Below are 26,093 nucleotides of genomic sequence, written 5' to 3' on the forward strand. Positions count from 1 at the left end.
AAAATCAGCGCACTTCACAGAGAAGTCACCTTCGTTTAGCTTGAGATGAGCTCAGAGCATGCCTATCACATGTGGCACTACTGTGTATTGTTCCTACCAGGAGGCGCTAATTCTCTTCACTCTTCTAAGCATAGTGGCACACACGTGAAAAAGTCAGGTAAAGGTGCTTCTGCCAGTAATAGTGAAGACCTATGGCTGTGTTAGATATATGCAGCAAAGAAGAGCTTGGAGGCTGTTGGTGACTGAAAGCAGCAAATGATTTCTCAAATGATACAGAGGTAACTCTCTGCAGAACGTTCTAAGATGCAGTGGCACGGGGGAATAGATTACATGCCTGATAAAATAGGCATATATAATATATATAGGCAACACCTACATAACAATGAAGCAGGTAATGATTGGACCATTGTAACCAGTAATATGTATATATGCAATATACAGTGTGCTGAATCCATAGTTGAGAGAGGGAAAATAAGATGAATGAAGGAAATGAATGAGGACAATGAAGATGAGATTTTTGTAATAAATGAGATCTCTTTAGACATGGCATGGTTGTGTCATATACTGAAAAATTTCATCTAAAGATGAGTTTTGGGGTTACCTCAGGAGTGTATGAAGTTTACTGCATCTTTTCAAAAAGCAGCATATTTCTCTTCAAGACAGAAAGCAAAGAAGAGGCACTTCTGATTAAAAAAAAAAAAAAATTGATTTTCATGGCTTCAAGAGCCCAAAGGAAATTTTTTTTTGAGAATCACTGCTGAAGTCCTGCTTTAAGTTCCAGGCAGTCCACATTCTCAACTGGATACAGAGGCCCTCGTCCTCTAGTCTCGTTCAAGACACTGACTCGAAAGGATTACTCACCTGAGTAAGTCTCCTAAGGAAGAATTTGCAGATGTAGGTCTCAGGCTTATATAATTTTACTTTTATAAAATGCTGACTTTATCTGTGTGCAAATGATACCTATAATGACAGTACGACACAAACGTAACGCAGAACTGTTGTAGTTGCTCTCCCTGTGGTAGCCACCAGACTCTTCCCCCTACTCCTGTTACTACTAAAATAGTTTAGAGACAGATAAAATTGTCTTTATGTCTCTCTGTTGTTGTTTGTGTCAGCATGCTATAATTTGGTAAAGCATGTGCTTTCTGATAATCCCTATTACTCTATCAGAACCCTAAACTTAAATTCTCCATTTATTTTCCCTTTCAGACACCAGGAACCTATATTTGGAGCTTAAACTTTATTTTTGCTTACTTGATTATTTTCTTCAGTGTCACTAGTAACCATCTAGACTATATTACTGTACTTGTAGTGATTGTTAAAACATCTCTGTTGGCTTTTCCTTGGGGATGTCTTTTTCCTGTCAGTGTGGGACCTTTATGCTCTTGTTCAGCTGACTTTGTTATCAGGTTCATTGCAAAAAACACAGCAACCTACAATATACAACCTCTTGTAATGCCCTTTTCTATCCTTTGCTCGTTTTTTAGTTTAGAGGTCTATAATGAATATCATGAAAATTGCTTTATAATAGTCTTTCACCTGCTGCTGCACTATGTCTGGTACTTTGTTGCTTCCTTGGATTTCTTATACCAACTTACCTGGGCTAGTCTGGCCTGCATTGTGATAGCAGAACACTATCTCTATTATAGTTAATGTTGAGAACTTAGTTCTTTTTAAAAGGTTGACTTTTTAACTGCTCTAAAATTCACATGCTATACTGGATTGCCTTACAGCTTGGTATCCTCATGTGGGTTCCTATTCAAAATTTGAGAACACATGAATGAAGCAATCTCCTCTCAGTTGCTCCCCCTCACCGGAACTTTCCATAGGATCAGCAGATTATATCAATGTTTTTCTGCACAAAACAAAGATCTAGCTATGGGTCTGATCACACCCAAATGCCTTAAGTCATGCAATTATTTAGTGAGTGGATCTTATTCATTGTGCCTTTGGGGAAGCAAAATTGAAAATGATATTCAGAAAAAAGAATTTTGTTCTCAAGATGGACATGAACCTAATAGTTCATGTACCAGAAAGATGCATTGTGCAGCACAGGCTGAGTAGCTGAAAGACTGCCTAATATACCAAATGGGCACTTCTAAAACACATGCAATTTTCCTTGATCCTGACCTAGTTGGTATGAGTTTAACTACCTTTGTTTCTTGACGCCCTTCGGAAATCTAAGCTTGACTCTGAAAGAACCACAAAGGATTTAAGTTCCTCAGTACTGAGGAACTGAGCTTAGCAACAAACATTTTGTAAATATATATGCACACACACATATATATGCATATAAAAGAGTTAAACTATACAGAGAAGTGAAGCTCTTCCCCCTCGCTATATGTTTCTAAGTACAATTTCCTGTCCCCTATAGGAACTAGGATCCAGAGAACTCTATCACTCTGAGGGATTCAGACTTCCTCTTCTTTCTGTCCTTGAGAAGCAGGATATGTGTCAGGCACAGAAAACTGGAAAAGGAAAATATCATGCATAGGGGTACATGCAATCTGACTGTCAGTGGAATTGAATGGAAACAGTGTGTGGGAGGAAGACTATATGGGTGGTGGGGGAACAACTTGTTCCAGCAGCATAATTAGGAAAAGATTCAGATAATATTAACTATTAGCTCAAGCTGCATAACCAAGAGAGTCTCTGACCATAAGACTCTCAATTAAGCTGCTGCCTGTGATGTATGAAAAAACAGAAACTTTTTATGTATTGATGGCTTTTACAATGCTAATGGCTTAATGAGATGGATAGGAGGAGAATGTTAGCTGGGAATGGTAGCTAGGGTGCTATGTTCTTCAAGGGTTGTTAGATTGGGAGTGTAGGAGAGCAGCCTTAAAATCACACGCTCTAGTTACTGTAGTCACCATTCAAAAAAATTGTCAAAACTTTGGACTTATCTGTGTTTTTTCTCACTTACCCTGTGTATAGATGGCCATAATGCTGCAGAAAGAGGAGGAGAATTTAACAGTCATGCAGTAGCCTTTATTCTGCCTTTAGCAGTAGCATCGCAACTGCAAACCTTCTTATGAGTATAGTTATGTAAACCATCATTGAATCTCAGGAAAAAAGAAAAACATAAGAAATAAACCAGGAAAAAAAGAAGAAATTTAGTTATCAAACAAACAAAAAAATTTCCTAGTGAAATTTTTTACTTTTTCATGATGTCAGGTTCAGCAACTCAGAGGTCTAATTTGCAGGAAGTGAATGGAAAGTATTTGATAATGATAGTTTTTAAAACTGTAATTAAAATACACAGCCCTACATCCTGAATTGTGCCTTTTCTGAGTGATTTTTCTAACTGCCCAGAATATACAGACTCTTCATTTGCCTCTTAACTGTACTGGAATTAAGCTTTGCCTGCCCAACAATCAATCAGCCTACTCAGCAAGATGAACTCTACTTGACATTTTTTGCACATGATGGCATCTAACGCAATAGTTACACTTCCTTACCATCAAATCCCTGGATTACTCTTATTTTCCAACTGATTGACAGTCCTCAGGACAGGAAGACCTATGTGTCTCTCTTTACTGACACAAACTGAACATTTCAGTGATGAAATGAGATATATGGAATCCCTTTACTTTGTTCAGCCCCTTTCATTTTAAGAACATCTGAGACCACGACATATCCTTAGTTGGAGCTCTGTAAAGTTACTCTGTCAGATACAGTGAAATATCTGAGGGCTTTCACCAGTATGAAAGTACCAGATTTAAGATTATTTCTTCATTTACAAGAATAAATATTTGTTATTTATTCCGAAGCAGAACTCAGTAATGTAGAAGGATGTAATATATAGATACTTATATTAGCCTTAATCTCATGTTAATGTAGATCTTTTTATTATTTATCTCACCCTAAAACTATTTTTATCTCCTCCCCGTTTCATAATTTGTGAAATGATTTAACCTGTAAATTTCAGGGAAATACATCAGCCTGAAATTAAAAGTTCTGGAATTTACCAATGAAGTATCTATTGGATGCATCTAAAGTACATGTCTTTGGATAAAAATAAGAACACACTTGTTTTAGCAGGCTAAAAGGAAAATAACTGATCACAGGGTCAAAGAGTAAATGAACACATTTAAAAGAAACAAGGGCAAAAGAGAACGTGCCAGAGAGATTAGATCATAGAGAGGAAGAAGAAGAAAGGAAGGTAAATTTTTGTACCTAAAACACCAGATTTTCCTAGGGAGATCAGAAAAATCATGCCATTAATCATTCTGTTTTGTTTCTTCATATCTACTAAGACTATGGCTTTGGCCATGTGAAAGAGCATGTGCTGCAGATAATTTTAAGTCAGAGGAATCTCAGACAGGCCTCTGAAATGTTTCTCTCACTGTGCAGGACAAAATGTTTCCTGCTACCTCAAGCGTCTAGTTGTTTGGAATGGTGAAATAGTAAAGTTACTGTCTTAAAACAGTTCAATACCAAGACTACATCACTGATGTCTTGTTTCAACCTGAGTAAGACACAGTCTTGTGAAGACTGAATATTAGCTGTACTATTTAGAGAATCTCAATCCTTCTTTATGTTAATGTATATGTGAATTAATAGAAGTTAAGGGGATTCAGCACTCTACAGAAGGTGCTTAAATCATCAGCACTCAATCTCTGTCTGTGAGCTTCTCTGTCTTGTAAAGGAGGATGACATCAGACACTGACCTCTTCGGAGAATATTCAGACTTAATTCCTTAGTATATACAAAGTACTTAAAAAACAGTTGATAAAAATTGGCATGTGCAAAATCTTATAAAATACAATTTGAGGATGTAAGAGGAACCTACCAGAACTTCATCTGTTGTGTAACTTAACCATGTGAAAACTACCTGCCAATGATTCACTAGAAGCAAAGCTTTTTGTTTCCAGGACCATTGCATTTTGAAAATAAAACATTTTTGCAGTAATGAGTTATAGACAACTATCTTACTATTTCATCTCAGTTTCATAATACTGGCTGCTGAGTCACAGCCTGAGAGCAGAAAATGGGGAATGATGGACTCTTGAGTGTGGCAAGCAAGGGCTTTCCACAGAGTATCACCAAGTTTTTCTTCTCACTTCAATCCTTGTTGTTATGATTAAAGGTTACTGTGTCTTGATAGCTAGAGTGCAAAAAAACCTATTCAAATCACTATTGTAAATATGCTTCTGTATAACCTACTCCCTCAGAATGCTTGACTTCTAATTATGTGCTAAAATAATAGTGAGGTGGAGTTACAGAAATTGTATTGAAGAAAATGATCCCATCTACTTCACAATAGTCCAAACTGAAGAATTCAGAATGGTCCCTAAATCATAGCCAAATGCTTCACTAAAAATTTTCTTCATAAACAGGTTTTTTTTTTTCCTAAGGAGCAGCAAGTCTCACTTATTTATACTATTATTTCCTTTATGTCACTTTTTTCTTTCTCAGAAGGAAGATATGAATGGTGTTTCAATCAAAACATCATGGCTGCTTTAAAAAACATTTAGAAGCCTGAAGATTTTTGCAGTGTACAGATTTTTCAAACTGATTATGAGATTAAGCAAGAGAATTTCCAATAGTTTTGAGTGGAAAACTGGGGCAGCAGAATTGCTTGTATTTCTAGTCTGATATGCCCCTTAATTTATACCTCTAGTTAGCATTACTTAGTGAGGTAGCAGTTTCATCATCTTAAAGCCAAATACGTACATTTTCTCCACCATCACGCATATAGTAACTATACACACCATCAATATGCACACTCTGGGAAGGCAGAATACTCAAAATAGTTGTGCATATTAGCTTTTTGTTCAAAGTAAATGTAAACGTATTCCTCATTACTCACAATTGTTTTAGTATTAGGAATCATTGTGCCTAAGAACTTTATTATGCTTGTTACTTAGAAATAGGATTGATACAAAGTCCTGTGTAGTGTCTTATTTTCACATGCTCGCACATACATGCTTGCACACACACACAACTACAAAAACATTTCCAGAAGACTGCAGAAGGCGGGAATCACACTAATTTCTTACTTAGTTTAGGGAGACCTTTTGTATTGAACAAAGGTAAAAGAAAATGTATAGGGAAAAATGTGACATCAATTACGGAAAACTTTGGGGAAATATAATGGAAGAAAAAATATGAATGAACAAGTTTTTCTCATTTTCTTCTCAATGAATTTAAATATCTAATCTACACTTTCTGTCACTTACAGGAAATAAAGCTGACAATGCAATTTCTATAACTGAAATCAATATTTTAGACCCCTTTGTATTTGTATTTTCTCACACAATTTTTCCCTAAAAACAAATTTTGATTTTTTCAAAAATAATCTTTTGTTTTTCTTTTTGTGAAGAAAAACTGTAGAGCAATTTTATTTGAATACTGCTTTCAGGATAACTCTAATGTTACTCAGGTTACAATATGCCATGAATGTAAATATTTTCTTCAGGTTATTTTTGGCTTGATTAGTTGTATTTTCGGCTCAACTCTGGTGACATTTCAGAAGTTGCATACCTTAGAGATTAAATAAATGTTTTTGGCCTCCAAGGCACAGTTTCTACCTATGAGCTATCAAAAATAATGCAAGATTTTGATGTGTTACAGCCATAATATCTGGTGACAAACATAGTTTTGTGTTCTGATTTTTCTGTTTAGGGCAGATACAACATGGATAAACACCTAACTTACTCTTCGTAACATGATTTTTCTGGTTTTGTATTACGTCTTGTTTCTAAAAAAATCAAGCATTTAAAAATAGTGGCAAATTGTCCAAGTATCTCCTGAAAGTGGGAGTTATCATATCTTTTCAATCTGGCAATTTTACGGAGAAATATTGTTTACCCTCAAATTCCTGCCACTCTGCTGACTATTTGCCAGCTTCTGATTAAATGTTTTTCTCACATTCCCATATATAAGCTGATACTTCAAAATAAAGAGGTGTTATAAGACAAACTTTCAAAGAATTGCAATCAGGATTGTCAGTAAAAATAGTTTTAATAATTTCCTATGATTAATCCTCGATTGCATTTTTAATTCATGAAAGGTAACCATATCTTCTGAAGGAGAATTCTTGTGACTGAATTTTACATTTTATTTATGGGTCAGTCATATTTAACTGTATTGTGATGCTGGCCACAATTTTTGCAGTCGTAAAATCTGACAAATAATTTAATCAAGTCTATAATAATATAATAATTCAAATAAAAGATGTTCAAATATTTCAAAAACATAAACAAACAAACAAATTTAGCAAATTTTAAAACCGCTTATGCTCATGAAAAAGCTCGTTTTCAATATTTTGTTTCATCCGTTTTCACAGTTGTCATGTCCAGGAACAGAGACAAAGCCATGTGGCCAATAGCAAACATTGCAGTTGAAATTTTGAAATTTTAAAGTTATAGGACAGAAGAAAAGTAAAACTTTTTTGTATTGTAAAAAAGAATATGCTTCAGAAAAAAATCATCATCTATTCACAAAAAAGGAACATAAAAATAGGACCCAATTTGTCAAATAAGCTGCTTTTATGAGCTCTTGAACCCAACTCTGGTTCCTAAAGTATCACAAAATGAGCAGCATTTCTAGGGACATAGCATGAAACCTGCCACACAGTCCAGTAGAAGAGTGTTGTTTCAATTTTTCTTAATATAAATTCAAGAAGTATGTAAATATATTTTAAATTTTAGTTCTTCAACAATGTGCATTCATTATCAGAATTTAGCTCAAATCAGATTTTTGTTACTGAATTTAAAGATATGCCAAAACCTCCTGGGTATCTTTTTCATTCCACTTCTGAGCATAGCTTCCATTAAGATTAATGGCTGTTTTGTATCTAATGGGAATATATATCTCAAGAAAGTAGCTGATGTAGAAGCAGAAATTTTAGTGGAAATGATGAACAATAGAGGTCATGATTACAATAATTGTTGAATGAGAAATTTAACAAGATTCTATGAAAGAAGTGTTCCTTTCGTTAAACAAAAAGGCCACATGTTGACACTAATCATACCGAGTAGACCTGCTGAAGCTGATATTCCCATGATTTCTTTGGGGACCATTTCCAGTCTAAGAATGAAATTCCTTCGCATACTTAGTTGATGCTTGGCTGTACCATTGTTCCAGGGAGGCTGGGACTCCTCCAGGTTGGATAGGAGAGTATGTGTGGAAATGTCCAAAGGCAGAGACCTAAAAAGACAGCGTAACATGAATGATCATTACAGAAGCTAGTCAGTGTTTTCAGCATCACTTTTGGTTTTACAATGCAAATGATAGAAATCAGTGTAATGTGTCAGCATTTAATGGTTCTTAAATTGTAAGAAAACAAACTGTACCTATACTATGTGTGCATTTATGTAGTTCGGAGTAGTATCTCCCTCTTTTTTATCATTGAAATATAAACACTTTAAGGATTTATTTAACTGATTTGCCTTCAAAGTCAAAGCCTAATCCAGCAACATCAGATTCAGTGGGAATGTTGAGCTTAAGTAAGATTTTCAGGCCCTACATGGCTTAATTCATTTTAAAAGGTACAAAGATGAAAAATAAAAAGCACATTCTAAATGTTTTCATTTCTTGAAGTTAGAAGAACTTTTCCTGTTTTCAGCCTTACTTTTTAATCCTGAAGGCATTTCTTCAGTGTGTATACATTTATGCTAATCATATACTACAGCCATGGGTTCCTCTATCAATATGAAATGTTTTGTACTTGCTGTTTTTGTGCATCTTGTATTGTTATGTGCAATATACAAAATAATGTGTCTAACTATGCCATTTATGCTTTTGAAAGAAAAAGCAAATTACTTACTGAAGAGAATGGCATTTGCATGCATGTGTGTCAGCTTTCAAGCCATTTCCCGCTACAAAATATTGCTTTCTACACTTAGAAAATGCATCCATCCATCAGTTACAAACCATTTCAAAGCACTTTATGAATCTACAGAGCAAAATGTACTTATCTTACATTGGCAGTGTCCCAGCTGTTACAAAATTGCTATTGTCCTAATACTTACAAGGCAATTTTAGCATCAGTTAATAATTTTACAGGATAGATAACTTCTAAAGCATTATAAAATGACAGACATTAAACAATAGCAACTTAGCATTTTTTGAAACAGTTCATGACAGCTTAAAAACTAAAGTGATTTTAATGTATAGTCTATGCAGTTTTAGTTTCTCATTGACAATTCTTTTAGAAGATAAAAATGTGAAAAATCCTTTTTAATAGTGGGTGAAAGAATAAAACAAATTTATCTTTAAAAGATATTCAGTAAAAATCTCAATTAGGAATAATGTCTCAAATCTTCCTGTACAGATAGTAGGTGACAAGAATTAGAATTTATTTAGGCAGAAAAAAAATGATGGTATCATTTAATGGTAGGGTACCACAAAATAAAAAAGGCACATCTATTCATTAAATCTAATACAAAAAGGAAAATACAGTGAACAGCATTTTATATAAATCAGTATGCATTATTTCTTCTCAAAAACTGTTTTCTATCAATCTTAGTTTAAAAGCTTCAGTTAAAGGCAAATTCTAGTTAAATTGTTACCTTTAATCTTGTTTAAGTAGCCATTGTGGCCAAATGTTCATTTTTTGGTTAGACATTTATAATTTACCTAATGTACAGTACAATCTGTGATACCAAAAGATTTGATGATGTGTAAAGTGTAAACTGTTCTAAACAAATTAAATTAATTGATATTTGAGGTTTTACTTTGGTAATAACTAAAAAGAACCTTTTTAGTGCAACTAATGTACATCACAGTGGCCTTTTTCATCAATGTACTTATTAAATTAAACTGGTTATACCACTTGCTGTCATACAGCCCAGGTAATTGACCATCTCATCAAACCATACCAAAAAGAATCCCTTAGTGCCTAATTACTACATTCTTCTGTACTATTGAACACATTAAAGCAACATTAATGTACTGTGCTATATACATCATTACCCGATAGTATTAGAAGGTCCTTGTACTGGAGAAAAGAGTTCTGATTGCAGTACAGCTATTTTCACCATTCTGGTGATTTAACTTTCAGAACAAGTAATATCTTGAAAAATAGTTTAAACAGTTATCCAATGTGAAAATATCAATTAATATGGCAATTCTGCTGTACCCAAATATCATGAACACTGGAATCTTGAGAAGTCTGCCAGGTGAGGTGCAGGACTGGTCTTAGGGCTGGCCAAAGTAAATGGGTGGAGTGGTGACCTTGATTCCAAAGAGACAGATAGGCAGTTCCTGAATACTAGTACTCATGTATCCTCAGATGTTTTACATAATGGGGCTCTTTGTGTATGGTAGAGCCTATAGGAGTGTGTCCCTAATGTCATGGGAGACAGTGGAGTTCTCTTTTCACAGAGTTCAATTATATACAGCTGTCATACCCACATTAGATAAAGTTTCAAAGTCATGCTTACTCACGTGAGTGAGATTACCAGGTCATATGAGCTGGTGTACTCCCACAAATAGGTCGGCAGGGCCATGCTGGAGTAATCGGGCACAGTCTGAAGTGGTTAATTGTGCTGAACTGTTCTGAAGACAAGGATCTTCAGAAGATTTTGCTTGTATGAGGGATGGTCTTTCAATGCACATTTTTGTGAAAGAAGATTTACATGTACCATGCCATCACCTGAATTCCTTAATATTCCTCCACTTCGAAGAATCTCCTCTTTTGAAGTGGCCAACTCATGTCATGAGTTATGGCAAAGTGAGATTGCCCTTATGATTCTATCTCATCCTTGTGATTGTTAGGAGCCCAAGACCTCAGAAACTACAACTGTGCAAAAAAATATGCAACTGCAATCTGTGATTTTCTTTTCCATTTCATGTGGAGGTTCCTGAGACCTGGCTGTTAGCTTAATGCCATGTTAAACTTCTAATAACAACATTTTTTAGATGTATATGTATTATATGTATGGATCACCTCATTATGGAAGAAAATAATGCAGCCAAGGCAGCTGCCATAACAATTTACTCTTTTCCAAATTAGTATGGACTGTGTCATCACCCAGTGACATAGCACAGTGGTAAATAAATACAAGCCCATTCACAGTTTGGTCTGTATGAGAAGGAGTGAAGCTCTATGTTGGCTAAACTAAAAGAATCTATTTGTACACAGACACATTACTGCTTTCTCTGGAATTAAAAAGAGCTCATCATAGTGATGGTATCCAAAAGTTACTGATAGAAATTTTTAGGAAGTATCACACTTTCTGCCTAACCATTCTCTGCCGGTTGGCAGAGCTACCGATAGCTGCTGGTGTTTACAGTTACTACCAGACTGTGATTTCTGGACTCATAACCATTTATCAAGGAACAAGAGGCAGAGGAACCACCAGCAAGTGCCTTCAGCCCCAGCTACTCCCACCTTCCACAAGCCCTACCTCAGAGTGAGCAGGAAAAGCTGAAATCATGCACAAGACTTTGGATTATTTGTCCTGTCTAGGTGTCTTAAAAAGGATGAGGAATCCTTTTGACAAGAATGAGGTACCTGACATGAGTCCCCTTCTGTTTTCCATCACTGCCTCACCTGGATGGAGCAGCCTCAGTGTTGCTCTGGAGAAGATCTAATTCTTTCCAATATCTTCTTCAACGTGTGCAATGTGTTGGGGTAAAGGAATTTTGGTGTGTTGACTACATTCTGACCATAGAAACCATATTTAAATATTTTCCTAGCTGAACTTTTTTTTAATGCAGATTAAGTAAGCTGCATTTTTCCCTAGAAAAGATAACAACTAAAAAGTTAGGCTTCTGTTTCCTGCATTTTTTTCTCCCTAGTCTCAACTACTTCTATTATAGTACTACATTAATAATTAGCATTTGACTCATGTCTTCAGGTAACATTCAAGATGTATTACTCATCAGTATCCTAGCAATTTCTTCATTTCCATCATGGAATATTTACTCTGTCCTGTATATATGCTATACCGCAACATTTAATCTTGGCAGAAAGCATCAACAGTTAATTGGTCCATACTTAGTATCTCACACAGAAACAGTGACATTTTGAAAAATGTAAATTGTAGAGAAAAGGTGTTGATAAAATATATTCTAGAAATAGCAAACAAATTCATGTGTGCTGCAGCCAACCACTTCAAGCTCCTGAGAATGGCTGTTTTATAGAAACAGAAACTTTGCAGGAATGTCTTTTAATATTCTCTCGTAATGAGTGAGAATGATTCCCTCTTGCAAGACACACAGAACTTATTACATTGCTCCTGATTTATTTACATGGCAAGCATTTTAAGCAAAAGAGGTGCTTAAGCTGTCTCTCTCCTACACAAATTAACGTTTGTTTGAATGCCAGCCTGAGAAACAGCCATTTGTGAAGGCATGAGTTAGGCAGATAAGACAAAATCTGAAAATCAGAGTGATGGCCATCATAGGGGAAATTAAATAACTTGCATGAAAGCACCATTTTCAGTTTGAAATTGTCAGTTTGTAGCACAAATAAGAAATACATAAATTAACCTCTTTGGCTCCATTGTTATATAGCTTCCATATCTGATCTTCAAGCAAAAAAACTATTTACACACTGTGAAAAAACAGGGGAATTAATATGCATGCATGCATACTTATATTTAAAATAACAAATATGTTCTAAAATGTAATGTACTTTAAAAGTTCAGATTTGCTTCAGGGTTTTGGAGGATTTATACATGTTTATGTATAAATTAACATTTATTCTTATGAAGTATTTTATAGTCATCCGTATATATTCTAATAGTTGTTTTGAACAAAGTACATAACTTGAGATTCAAAGCAGTTGGGATAGAATAAACATTTTTTTTCCAAACATTTTTAATGGAAGTTTTGAAGATTTTTACAAATCCTTTAAAATGCTTTCCTATTAGTTTTAACATTTATATGTTAACCATTCAAGGAATTACAAGGATAAGTTATATGTCAAAAACTTGGGGTTTTCTTCCCAGCTGTGAATTTATCTAATAAAAGATATTACCTCTTCTTCTAGAAATAAGAATCCAAATAAAATATGCCTCGTTGCTTTTTACTGAAGATTATCTTAATGGCAAGTCTTTTCATCTGCATACCATTTATATAGTATACGAGTTAAATAGCTAGCTGATGTTCGCATCTGAAGAACAACCTATTTCTTGGAACAGAATTGGATTCAGAGTAAATAAATCTGTCTCAGCCAGTCATACTATATTAATTGCAGAAACGAAGGCAGTTTACATGTTTAGCAGCTATATGCTGGTCCTTATTATGATGTTTTGATGTCACATTTCTCTGTTTAGGTTTTGGTCAGTTTTTTCTATCATTATATTTGTGTAAAGGAAGCTCATGGCAGACACAATTTCCTCTTACCCTAAGGCTCTTTTATGCTTCCAGAACAATTTAAGGTGGTCTCACTTTAACAAGAGTAAAACCTTTAATGTCCAAAATCAGCTGACATCAAAAAAACGCATTGAAAGATATTGGGTGAGTCCCTTTGTCCTTTGCTCAGATCTTTCTGATGTGTTTCTCACTTCTCCAGTGGTTTGAATGCTGACTCTGACTCTTAGGAGTAGCCTATAGGACCTTCAGTTTCTGTGATGTGCTCTCAACTTTTCCTTCCAGGCCACTGTGAGGGTTTCAATGGCGAAATTCTAGTAGAATTTCCGCATCACGTTTTCCTAAGACTAAATAGGTAGAAATGCACTAGAAGAGGGAGAAGCTGCACTTTACCATTGTTCCAAATCTATTCCAGCAGACCTTTGTTTATCCTGACAGGACTAGAAATGCCAGTTTTCTGTTTAATAGTGTTTTAAAGTGGGATGTACAGAAAAATCTAAGAAAGCGAAGATTTTTTCTTGTCTCATGACAATCTGATTGCCAAAGATAAGCACCAACCATTTGCAATCTGTGTGTGTACATTTGTAAAAGAAGGCCAAATTAAATAATTTTCAGAGCCTAGGCAAAGCAGAAGGGTATAAACCAGTCTCCAGTGATTTGTTTGATTTGCTTTTTACATTTTCTTCATATCCCTTTTTAATTGTAATCCCTGATTTGAACTCAAGACTTTTGGCAGGAAACAGGATCAATGATTATCTGGAACTGCTACTCTAAACTTGTCTTTGCTGAGTTGAAGGGTGGTTTTATATGTGGTGGACTTTAAGCAAAGTATGACTAGTGCATGTTGCATGTCAGATAGTGGAAAAGAGACTAATGCCTGTACTATAGACAAGTGGTGTCAAATAGCAAGCTCCTCTACACATGAGGCATTTATCAAAAATCCCTTCCAGGGAAAAAAAAGGTGAAGTTCTGGCAGAGTAGAAATGGGACTCCCAAGCCTGACAGAGAGAACCCGCCAGCTGCAAGGGGAATAAAGTCCCCATCATTAGAGATCATGCCTAACACCAGTGCCACTGATTGGAGCTACTGTTTTTCACAGCCAAAGTTAATTATTTGGACACTGGACTATTCCTACTGTGGGATTTTTGCTATTTAGTTAACAACAAAAAACCCTTTTTAAAACTCCTTAAAATTTCATTTTCCAAAAGCTATATTAATTTCTTTACTCATTCATACAAACTACAATGCAAAACGAGATGAAAAATATAATTTTATTTCACACCAAAGGTTTTTCTCAAGCTAAAATATTTAGATTAAAAAATAACTTCCTTATGATAAACGTAGTCATTCTTTGGAGAAAGACACTACGAAGACTGATCTAGTTTTTATACAATGAAGTAAAGATTATGGCATTATGTTGCTTGCCAAGAAAGGGGAAATCTAGATCAGTATCTTAAAAGAAGATACTGGCCTTTGCTGGATGGCTCTAAAATTATCGGGAGAGCTGTTTCTTGGAGATTTCTCAAGTTGGATGAAGATTAAACCATTTAAGGAGGTCTTACCATCAAAGATGAACTGATGAGTCCTTACATACATGTCAATGCAAACTGGAGAAACTAACATTTATGAAGTGTATGAATACAGAGTATCAAGCTTTAGAACTCCTAACAAATCTACATATTCAGCAAATAAAAGCTTTAACATTTTTTTTTTCACGCACTTAAAAAAATATATTTTTCTTCCACTGGAGAACACAATGAACTCCCATTGAATATTTGCAAGAAGAATTCTCTAATTGCAAGTATCCTGTGCATGACATTCACCTTCTTCTTTAAGGAAGAAACTCTGAACAACTGTTGTAACATTAACTCAAGAGGGCTTGAGGATGGTGCCCCACAGGGTGCAACTGCAACTGTGATGCACATCTGCCTAAAGGGAAGCATGTACTACCTGGGTGTCTGCTGTCCTTACAGAGATTCTCATATTTACAGTAGATGGTGTCCCTAAAATGGGATCCTTGAGGATATCTTTATTCAGGAGCATTTATGGCGATACAGTTGCAAGAGTCAAACTGCTGAAGACAAAAGAAGCTTTGCTTGTGAAGTCAAACCTTAGTTGGATCCTTCAAGTCCAAATGGGTCCATTTTGCAGCATACTGATTCAGACTGATTCATCCCAAAGTGACATATGTGGGGTAGGATCTGTTAGAAAGAAATCCTAATAGAAAAGGGTTTTTCTTGAGTTTCTATCATTAGGACAAAAAGGGAAACATTTTGTTTAGCTTTTGTTACAACAGAAACAGATTCAAAATGATAAAGCAGTCTCTGCAAAGTAATGAATACTGTCAAATCCCATGGATTTCAGCTTGCAAAAAATGCTGGGAAACATGTAGTCTTAGGCTTAGGTTTTATGGTGAATGTACTTTTCTTCTGAGAACAAATTAAAAACCAACAAACAAGCAAGTAAGAAACACAAAGCATTCATTGGGGCCAGCCAAAAGACCTCAACTGCCTGATAATGAACATCAACAAGAAGACTTTTTAAAATGTGTCCTGAAAATGTTGTTTCTTTGAGTTACTATACGTTCATCTCTGAGGAATCATATATTGCTTTATAATTGACTTTTGTGTTGTTTATTTTATTAAAAAAGAACCTACCAGAAACCCAGAGAAAAAGGGGCGGGGGGGGGGGGGGGGAACTATGCTACTATACTAGTAGCATTTATTTTCTATGTCCACATGATCTTACCTGCCATGTTGACCAACTCAGATTAACCAAAACCCATTCTTTCCACAGGAAACAGACTGTAAAGAAATGCACTCATGTTCTCTACCGATAGCATGGAAAACACTGCTGGTCAATACTATGCAATATATAACAGATAATTATGATCTGAGTGTCCAAATTATAATCAGTTTGACAAATGTCCACAAGCGTCTTCAGTCTATTTTATATTTTCACTAAGACAAGGCAATCATACAACCAGACAATTCCATCAGGGAAGCTTGTTAGCTGCTTAGTCTGTTAAACCCTGGTTGCCATAGCATCTAGAGTTGAAAAAGCTGCAGATTGGCATGAAAAAGCATGTCGACAATTGCCCTGTCACAGCATGCAAGCCAGGTCTGCTCAAAGGCAGCACACTACAAGTTTTCTTTCCCAGTTTGCACTACCCCATGCTGTTTAATAATATCCATTTACTGGTATTGGGATTGATCTAGTGCAGTGTAAAATCCGCATCTAGTGAGACTTTGCTTTTCACATGTGGTGAAATTCTTTAACAAATAACCACATAACAATTAATATATAAATGAAGTATTGTAAAATTGTAAGAAGTATATCTGATTTAACAGAGAAACAATTTGAACTTTTAATGATCAGTTCTTTAGCAAGCTAATCAGTTCTACAAAGTTGAAAGAAATACATTGTTCAGTGATCTTTCAAGTAGTTTTATTGCTTGTAACTAGTTTTATCAAACGTCATAATATACTCCTTTGCATTTGGATTTTGTGTCATCAGAAAAATCTAAACATTTATTATGAGTACACTTTCTTTTTAATTGTGTGCTTGCTATAATTAAATAAATGATACATGTAACTGATTAAAGAGAATCCATTCATAATTGACATATTATATCTTAATAAAAATTAACCTAAGTAACTGAACAGGCAGCAAAATATTTTTTCAGAATAAACCTATTGTGCAGTTTTAATAGAAAAAGTGATTATATTATTGTTTACATTGAAGAACCGGCACCTGAAAAATGTCTACTTTGTGATAGCACATTGATATTTACGCTTGCATGTGGATCACTACATAATAAGTATATTTATTAGTCATCCTCATCAAAGTGTTGAAGTTACAAAGGGAAAAAATATCACACAATGAGTGGTGTTTACACAAGTGTTTCTTGTCAAAAGTTTACACTTGGTTTATTCAGACTTTCCCTTCCATTATCGCCTTCTAATCTGTTCTGTCACTTCATTTTACTTTTCCTTCAATGCCACAACTGAAGAAAATCTTGAAAAGTACACACCCAGGAGCACAATTAAACTGGCAAACCCAAGAGGATTCTGGCATGGATCTTTTCCCACATTTTCAAAAGTATGGTTTCACTTTTTAGTCTATCAGTATCACGTAGACATGTTTCATTGCACCTCTTACCGTCAGTTATTTTATCTTATTCATTAAAGGTCTAGATACATAACTGGAGAAAACACAAGAGAAGCTCTGCCTTTCAGTAAAATTAGCAGCCTACTGAACTGCTTCATGAGAAGTAAATCTGTTCAAAGGTAATTTTCTATTGCATCTTTATGATCTCATTGACAGAAAACATCACTAAAACTTTTGACAACATTTTAATTGAAATTATTACTCTAGATTGCCATGAAAAATGTGGAAACATAAAATCTTAGGTTAGTAAAACATATTTATGTTATTTTTTATGTGTGTATTTTATGTCTATGTCCATATTTTCTTGAATTTTCTTCATCCTTGTACTAAGTTCCTATCTTATCAGTAGTAATAAATACACACTCAAGCTCAAATTTGTCACACAGATGGAGTTTAGAGAACACATTTTTTCTTTGAAATCTCTATCTGTGTGTATAAACTTTTTTTTTTTTTAATATTGAGAATATTGCTGTGTACATTTTACTGGGATTTTTTTAGCATCATAACGAAGTGCTGAATCTGCACCTCTCCAGCTGACACCACAGACTACAAGTCATTTCCTTTCAGAAAAACTAGTTGAGGTTTATTAGTTTTACAACTAATTAAATACTGTTTACTAAAGCAACAATACCTTTACCCATTGTGAAGCAAAACAAAAAATCTCCATTTTATTTTAAAATATCTTTAAAAATTGCAGATTTTTTTAAGACTGACTAAAAATGAAATTATCAAGTATATAAGGGATTTAGTCCATCATATAAATAAATTCACATCAAAATGTAGTTTAGCACACGGGAAAATTATTTTGTACTTCACTTTCCTCTGTTTTTATTATGTTTATACTAATTAAAATAAGGAATTTTAAGATTATGTTCAAGTGTAAAAACATGGTTCTTTATGGAAAGCTTAGATGCAAGGCAGTATGGGTCTATGAGGGGCAGCATTGTTATATGAGCTATAGGATAGAGTTCAAAACCGAGGCCCAAATATTTTCTTGTACTGATTTCTGGGTAAGGGAGGACACATGCATAATTCTGGATAAATGGAGGAAAGTGCAGTGAGGAGAAAGCCTAACTGCAGCACCATTTTACCTTGCTCAGATGGCAACCTTCAACGTGAACTCTACAAAGAGTGCTAGAAGGAGGTGGGTTGTACGGAGAAAAAGGTGGGTGGAGGTGGGAGCCCACTGACACCGACGTCCCACGTGACTTGGGGGTTTTCTGCCCGTGACGTTAGCAGGATCGCAGCGCGCCGGCACTTTCGGGGAAATATGGCTGAAAGGCTCTGATGGGGGGAGCTGCCGGTAAGGAAAGGGAAACTGAGTAGCTCAGCGGCGTTCCTTCACCAGCGTGAACATTTTCTACAGATACACCAGTTGTGTGAGAGGGAGAAATAATCTTTGCCCCTCGCTATCCTTATTGAGAAAGGAATGAGTCAAGCTCTGTGGGCCATATCCTCACATGAGCCTTTGAAATCCCGTGAAATGGGCCTCTGCTGATTTGCAACAGCTCATGTCAGAACTGCGAAGTTCCTTCTGCCTGTAATTAATTCTTCCTTAGCATCCCTATTTCTATCGCTAAGGATAAATTGGTCCTAAAACTGCAAGTCCACTTTACACGTTCTACTTTCCCGTGGCCACTGGCCAGTAAACAAACGTTACACAGGCTCACCTCATGCTTTGGAGGCACTGAAACGGGCGAAACAGAGAAAACATTTCATGCCCATAAATGAGAAGTGCCCACAAATGTGATGTCCCTGGATTCACCCAGGAGCCTTGCTGTATTCTAGTACTAGTCTTTGTCTACGGTTCAAAAGACTATTTTCCTCTTTCCATATCTATTGCAGGAATACTCAGCCATGGCTGTTAATAGTACACAAAAATGGAATGTGCAAAAATTGCCATTTGTCTATTTTTATTTCCAAATTCTCTCTTGTACTTAAAGTGAGTACTGATGGATTGTTATCACTTTCTTATACAATATACAATTTACACTAAATATTACCATTCTGGTTAGGATACTTATTTATAAACATGCTTATATCTTTTTGTCTTCTAATTAAAGCAGAAGGGAGATTAAAATAGAAATGATCACACTTGAAATTCACTGATGGAAAAGAGCAGTTTAAAATAATGGTAAATATACAGCTTGTACAATAGATGTGAATGATACTGCAGGTCAAATAGTTCTTTAAAATTCCCACAGCAAATTTCCTCATAAAATAGTTTTCTTCCTTTAATCTAAATCTTTTCTATAGTTTCTATGAAGTCAAATAACAGAATAAAACTTGTCTGTCAGAGCTATTGCTATTGAGTAAAAAAAGCATTGCTCTCTAGTAGCTTATATTTTTTCTGTTACATTTTGCCTTATTGTAAAATTTTCTTCAACTAGCTGAAAGCACATTAACTGCTAGATAGGCATCACACTGATGTCTCCATGCTGTAGCTTACAGCCGTGAATTTGCTACGATCTGTTTAATCATCAGTGTATTGATTTTCCTCAGCTTTCCTTCATTTTAGCCCCATAGCAGGCTTCTGTAATTTCCTTTGGACAAAGTGTAACCAAACTGTGCTAAGTGATGTTGATTTGCAGGCAAAAGTAAAGGGGTAAATATAAATTAACAAGCTATAAACATTTTACAAGTGGGGAGTCAATAAAAACAGTGTCTGCAGTTCTTTAAAAAAATGATTTGAAGCAGATTGTTAACAAAGGTGTCCAAAGAAACTGACATGAGTCTGAGAATAATTTTTGTGCTTTGTGATTAAGAATTGATCAGTCTAAAAGCCTCTGATGCAACTGAATCACCCATAAGCTGCTGGGCTGAAAGGGCTCAGCAGGGGCTGGTATTTGTTTGTTAAACTCCCATGATTCCAAGTAGATAATTGGTCTGTGAAGTTCATGGCAGACTCTGAATTTGCTTTCTTGCTTCCCAGCTGGCTGAGCACTGGTTTATAGACTTCTGTGTACAAATTTAGCCAGCAGCAAACCTCACATCTTTAATGTAAAAGGTGTTTTGTTGTGTTTTTCAGGTGCTGAGTGGAAAGCCCACACTCCAGAAGCTCATTAAAAGGGCCAAGTTACAGTACAGGTTTATTTCTGTCACAGCGTTTCTGAAAACAGTGACAAGGATTAATATGTTTCTTCGGTACTGGAAAAAGCCTGATACAATCCCTTGTGAATTTGATCATCTGTTTCATTGCCTGTATAAGATTCAATCTCCTATTATATCCTGAAGTTACAGCTGTAAACCAGGGCTGATAAGAATTCAGAAAGCACTGCCAGAGCCTTCAGAAAACTAATTGTTTTATCAAGCAGCATCTTGATTATTTGTAATTTATTTCGTATGTCACTCGGAGAGCTGACTCTTCTTTAAAATGGTAAAGCATGATAAATCTGCTGTACATTATCTGTGACAGGCACTATATTGTACAAATATGTACGAGTAATGGAGTTTTTAAAATCTCTCAAACTGTTACTTCTATTCCGTTGTTGCTTATGAATAGCTATTTTTGAACATTTATGGAATTCCTTCCAAGGCTTTTCATAATTCTGACAGTAAACTCAGAGCTACAGATTGCCTAAAAAGTCATCTCCATCTGAAGACAGAGCCTGACAGTATAATTGCATACTCTGGCCTGAGCTGGGGAAAGCATCCTTGTGCAAGCACTCCGGAGTTCCACGTCGGCCCCCTCCTCCAGGAGCACCGGTAGCCCCCTTTAATGGATGGCACTCTGCGAACTGTGCACACTCCTTGCAGGTGGAGCGCAGAAAGGGACGCTGGGTCCCCTCCAGCAGACGTCTACCCATGTCAAGGCTTCAGAGGTCTCCTAAGCCAATACATCTGTGGTAACAGTAGCTTTGCCATTGGCTCTGATACCTTTTTGATCAGACCCAGAGACACTACAAACCATTAGAGGATGCTATTCTGAATCACAGGCTAGGATAGAAGGGCTTCACTGCATATTTATGAGCTGCCAGAATAATGGAATCTTTTCTGGGGTGAGGAGCGATAATATCATAGGTCCACTTCCACTTAGGATTTATGTGGGGAGCAAATAATGCTGCCCATTAATGAAAGCTTGCTTCCGGTGTCTGAACCTAAGCCAGAGCTCTCTGGGGTTTTTTTCCTTGCTCACATGCAGTAAAACTCATTCATATGATTTGTTCCACTGGTTTCATGGGAATACTCACATAAGCAAACTCTTAATCAGTGGTGCTGTGGATGGGGCTTTAGTTATTTGTGTTTTTGCTGTGATTCATTGTCACGTGTGTGAAAAGAGGTCATACTGTAATTCAAAGCCCACACCTTTATACAGACAAGGATTTGAGGACCAAACACAATCAAAGCAACAGAGCCATAAAAGATATACATTTTACTGCATATGTCAGAAATTAGACAACAAACACACATTATTCTTAACAGTAGTTCTTATTCCTAATTCCTTAAGTGTCACACCAGCATTTTAACCCGTAATTGATTGTATAAGATTGTCTGTACAATACATAGCTAAACAGAACCTTGTTTGCAGCTGGCAATTTATTGCCCTCCTGCATTACAACAAAGAAACCCAAAATGGTAGCCAAAGAGAAAACTGCCAGTCAAAACACTCTTGCTCTCTTATTCACACTGTTGCTTTCTACCTCCACACTCCATTTTTCCCTAACAACAAATTTAACTTATGAATGAGAAAGGTTAAAGAAAAAATATTTAGTTGCCAAAAACATGGCAAAAATATTATAAAAAGATCTGTTACTGTTAAACACTGTATGTCCTTAGAAAAATGCTAGGAACCACAAGAGTTACACTTTTATCTAAGAGGTAGCATATGTGCCATATAATACATATGTTGCAATCACAGCAACTTATTTTGCATGAACAGCAGCAAACTCTGAAAAAAAAAAATTGTCCAGTGCTCAAATGAAAGCTGTCATCATGCCTTCATTTTAAATATGCATTCAAAGGAAAATCCATTTTGTATACTTTCCCTGACAGATTTTTTTGGACAACTGTACCTGTTAGCATAAAAAGAAAAGAAGAACAATTATATTTTTATATTATAAGATGTTTTGAACAGTTCCATGTCACCACTTTTATGCAGAATGATCTATGTTAAGTTAAAATAAATATTGTTGAATACATTTTCTTATTCCATTCTTCCAAAAATCGCTTAAAACAAGTGTTCATGTTTGCCTCATAACAAACGCTAAACTGCTTTACACAATTATTTATACAATTATATACATGTATTTCCTTAAAATATTTGTTACCCAGCCATTAATGCTGGGAAGAACTATTACTAACAATGTGCAAAATCTCATCATTCACAAAAAGAAAATATCAAAAAGCCCTGCAAGATTTATAAACTATGGTTGAGTACTGGGTACTGAGCATGCAGTGGTCCCCATTCTGCATACCGTAAGCGTCCCTTTGTGCCGCAATAAAGCTATTTTAACTCTGTCCTCACAGCAGGTGACCCGTGCCCTCCCCGGCGGTCTGTTGCACTTGCACTCCTTATGCACCTAACAAAACCAACATCTCTGTCCTTCACTGCTGCCCCTCTAGGCAGTGGACCAGTGTCTCTCTCCCAGGCCATTCTTCAAAGACAGGGATGGTGGTCTACAAAGCAGAAAATGACAATTCATGGAGCAAGAAACTCTCCAAATACTTTCTGAAGAATTTTAATTTTAAAGGAAAAAAATAGCAAGCTTGCTTTTTCTCTTCAGAGGATACATAAATTATGCTTTTGGTGTTTAAATCCAGTTGCAATCAAATCATAAAGGATATCTTAGCATAACATATGGCTTATTTTGCTGTAATACTGTAATGTATGTATCATTTCTTTATTTCTCCTTCTAGCTTAGCATTCTCCTGGAGTTTCCTTCTGCAATGATTGTTTTCAGGATGCCAGAGGTTTTGATATTTTCTATGAATGAGATGATGGATATCTATAGCTTTGCCAGTAGAAACAGGGAGCACAAAAGTGGGAAGATGTTCATAGGCCCTGAAGTCTAGATCACTGTTGTCACACGCAACTACATGGAGTAACCTCAGCTTAAAAATAAAACTTAACACACATTAATAATTATCAACCTCCATCTTAAAACCAGACAGATTTATCCCTCTATCACTCTTATTACAACACTGTATCCTGAGCCTTTATGCTGCCAGCAACGATGGCAGATAGCCCAGCTACCAGCCTTTGCAGGTTACACTTGCTTCAGACCTTAGACAAGAATGATTGGTATCAGCTTTTTAGGGAGGTCTTCTTCCTTATATAGCATAATGACAGTGATCACAGTGTTTTAAGATTTGATTTATTAAACAGCACAGTGATTTGAGTTTGTGTACTATAAAAATGGAGTACAAATGAAACTAGTAAAGACAAACTGTATTTCAAAGCATCAATTTTATGCAATATTCTTACAAAATAACCCCAAATTATCCTTAACTACAGGCCAAGTGTGTTTTGCTAACTAGAGCTGTTGGTACAGCATTACACATTTCATTATTCACTTCTAGTCTCATTACTTTGAGTTCCATAGTCCAGATCCTCAAAAGGTAAGGCTGCACTTAATTCTCTGAAAGATTTGGCTCTAAATTCTTGTAATCCCAAATTAACAGTGTGTTGAAATCAAAGAGCTCTATTTAAAAACTAGTGAGAACTTTTGTATCTTGAGAGTACACTTTGATTCAAAAGTTAATTTGACCACCGAGTACGCACAGAGTTGAAAAGAACAATGAAATCCTCTTCTGTCTAGCCTTGGTGACAAGAAGTTGGCACTATCCATAGCCACATTAGCATATTTGAAGAAAATATATATCGAAGCAGAAATTCTGTGAATTTGTTCTTATGACTGCATTACTAATTATGCTCCGTTGATTTGGTGTCTTTTCTGGTGTCGACATGCTGGGTATTTCTTTCTTTCATTCTGACTTGTTACACAAAATAAATACTCCCAAAACTCCAGGTAACTTTGCCAAAGACATTTATTTGGCTTAGAAAGGGCTTGGTGAGCACAACAAAGTAACATGAACATCTCACCCTCTCTGAACACCCCCATCACTTTATTCTCAAAGTCAGGAACAGAGAAACAAGATTTCCAGAGAAGCAAATGTCTTAGGAAAATGTGAAAACATGACACATAAGTAACCTCAGCATACCTAAGTAGCCTTCCAAGGAAAGACAGGTTTATGATACCTCACAGAGAAAGAACTTTTGGTTGTCTGGTGGACAAAAACAAAAAATACTTTTAAATAGTTTTTCAAAAGAACTTTTTAAACCATTTCCCTCTCCAAAAGCTCTGCTCAAGAGATTTTGCAGTTAAACACACACTTTTTTTTCTGACAAAGCTAATAGACCCTGTAGCCTCATACCACTGATACTGCAGCATCAAACACCTTATCATTGTACTCCTCTTCTCACAGAACAGTTTTTCTCCTGACCGTTTGCCGATTCTGTCTCCACAGTCACCACAGAGTCTCAGTCACAGTGACACATGGGAGCATACAGTCCGGCTAGCGAAGGGGGGAAGTGCTCCACGACTTGAAGCCCTACTCCTTGCACAGGGAGAGGATAATACAAGGCAGCAATAAGAAGATCCTTTAAAGCTCTTGGGAGTGCAAGTGTTACTTCTGGCACGGAGATGAAGAGTCCTCCACTGACAGGCTACACAGCTGCTCTTTAGCCATATCTTTGTATGTGAAATACAATCTCCAAAGCTTTCACAAGCCTAGCTGCTGAGTCTACCTATTCAAACCGGGCAGTGGGGTGAGACTGATGTTTTATTCAGTGCTTACATATGAAAATCACTGTAATATGTGTGATGGACAAGGACTTAGAGAACAGTAGCTCCAATGGCTCCAATAGTATTTGCACACATACACATTCTATTCAAAGCATCTGTAGGCTATAGAATGTTATCAGAAGACTAATATATCCCAATCAGACGGGATTTATTTATAGAGAACGCTCTTTTTGCAGTGTTAGATGCCTCATTAACTTGATTCAGCTTGCACACAGCAAAAATATTCCCTCCCTCTTCAGACTTTTGATAGGGAATTATAATTTCTTGTTTCATTTGTTAAAATCATTTCGCTATAAGGACGTTTCAGAAATGCTTTATTGCACATGACTTTCTCAAATGCCAGAGTATTCATTTTGACCAAAAGGCTCTCCTTTTGCTGATTTCCTCTTAAGAGAGATACCAAAGAGGATTGTCCTATTTCTTCTTTTCATTTGCCTCTTCCAGAAACCATTAATAGCCAATATTTGATCCTCCTACACAAAAGTTCATGATAGCAAAGTGGCAAGAGAGGGTTATACATCGTGCTATGAACAGATTATAACTTTGGTATTTCACTGTTACTGTCACTATGAAGCTGAGGGAAATTGTACTATAAGATTTTTAAATTTAATCTAAATTTAAGTAGAGACTTATTCCTGGGAGATTTATGGAATCTATGGTTTTAGAAAATTTGGAGATTTTAAACTCAGCATTTCAAATTAGTTGTGTGCAGATTTACAGCGGTTACACTGCTTGAAGTCAGGAGAAACTGGCAAAGGCATATAATGCGCTTTTCATGAATTTACCGTTTTTCTATTGGTTTCATAAAGCAGCAGAATCTAAACTCTCTCCCTCATTTGCTTCAGC

This window comes from Dromaius novaehollandiae, chromosome 5 (genome assembly GCF_036370855.1).
Source record: "Dromaius novaehollandiae isolate bDroNov1 chromosome 5, bDroNov1.hap1, whole genome shotgun sequence".
Taxonomy (NCBI): Eukaryota; Metazoa; Chordata; class Aves; order Casuariiformes; family Dromaiidae; genus Dromaius; species Dromaius novaehollandiae.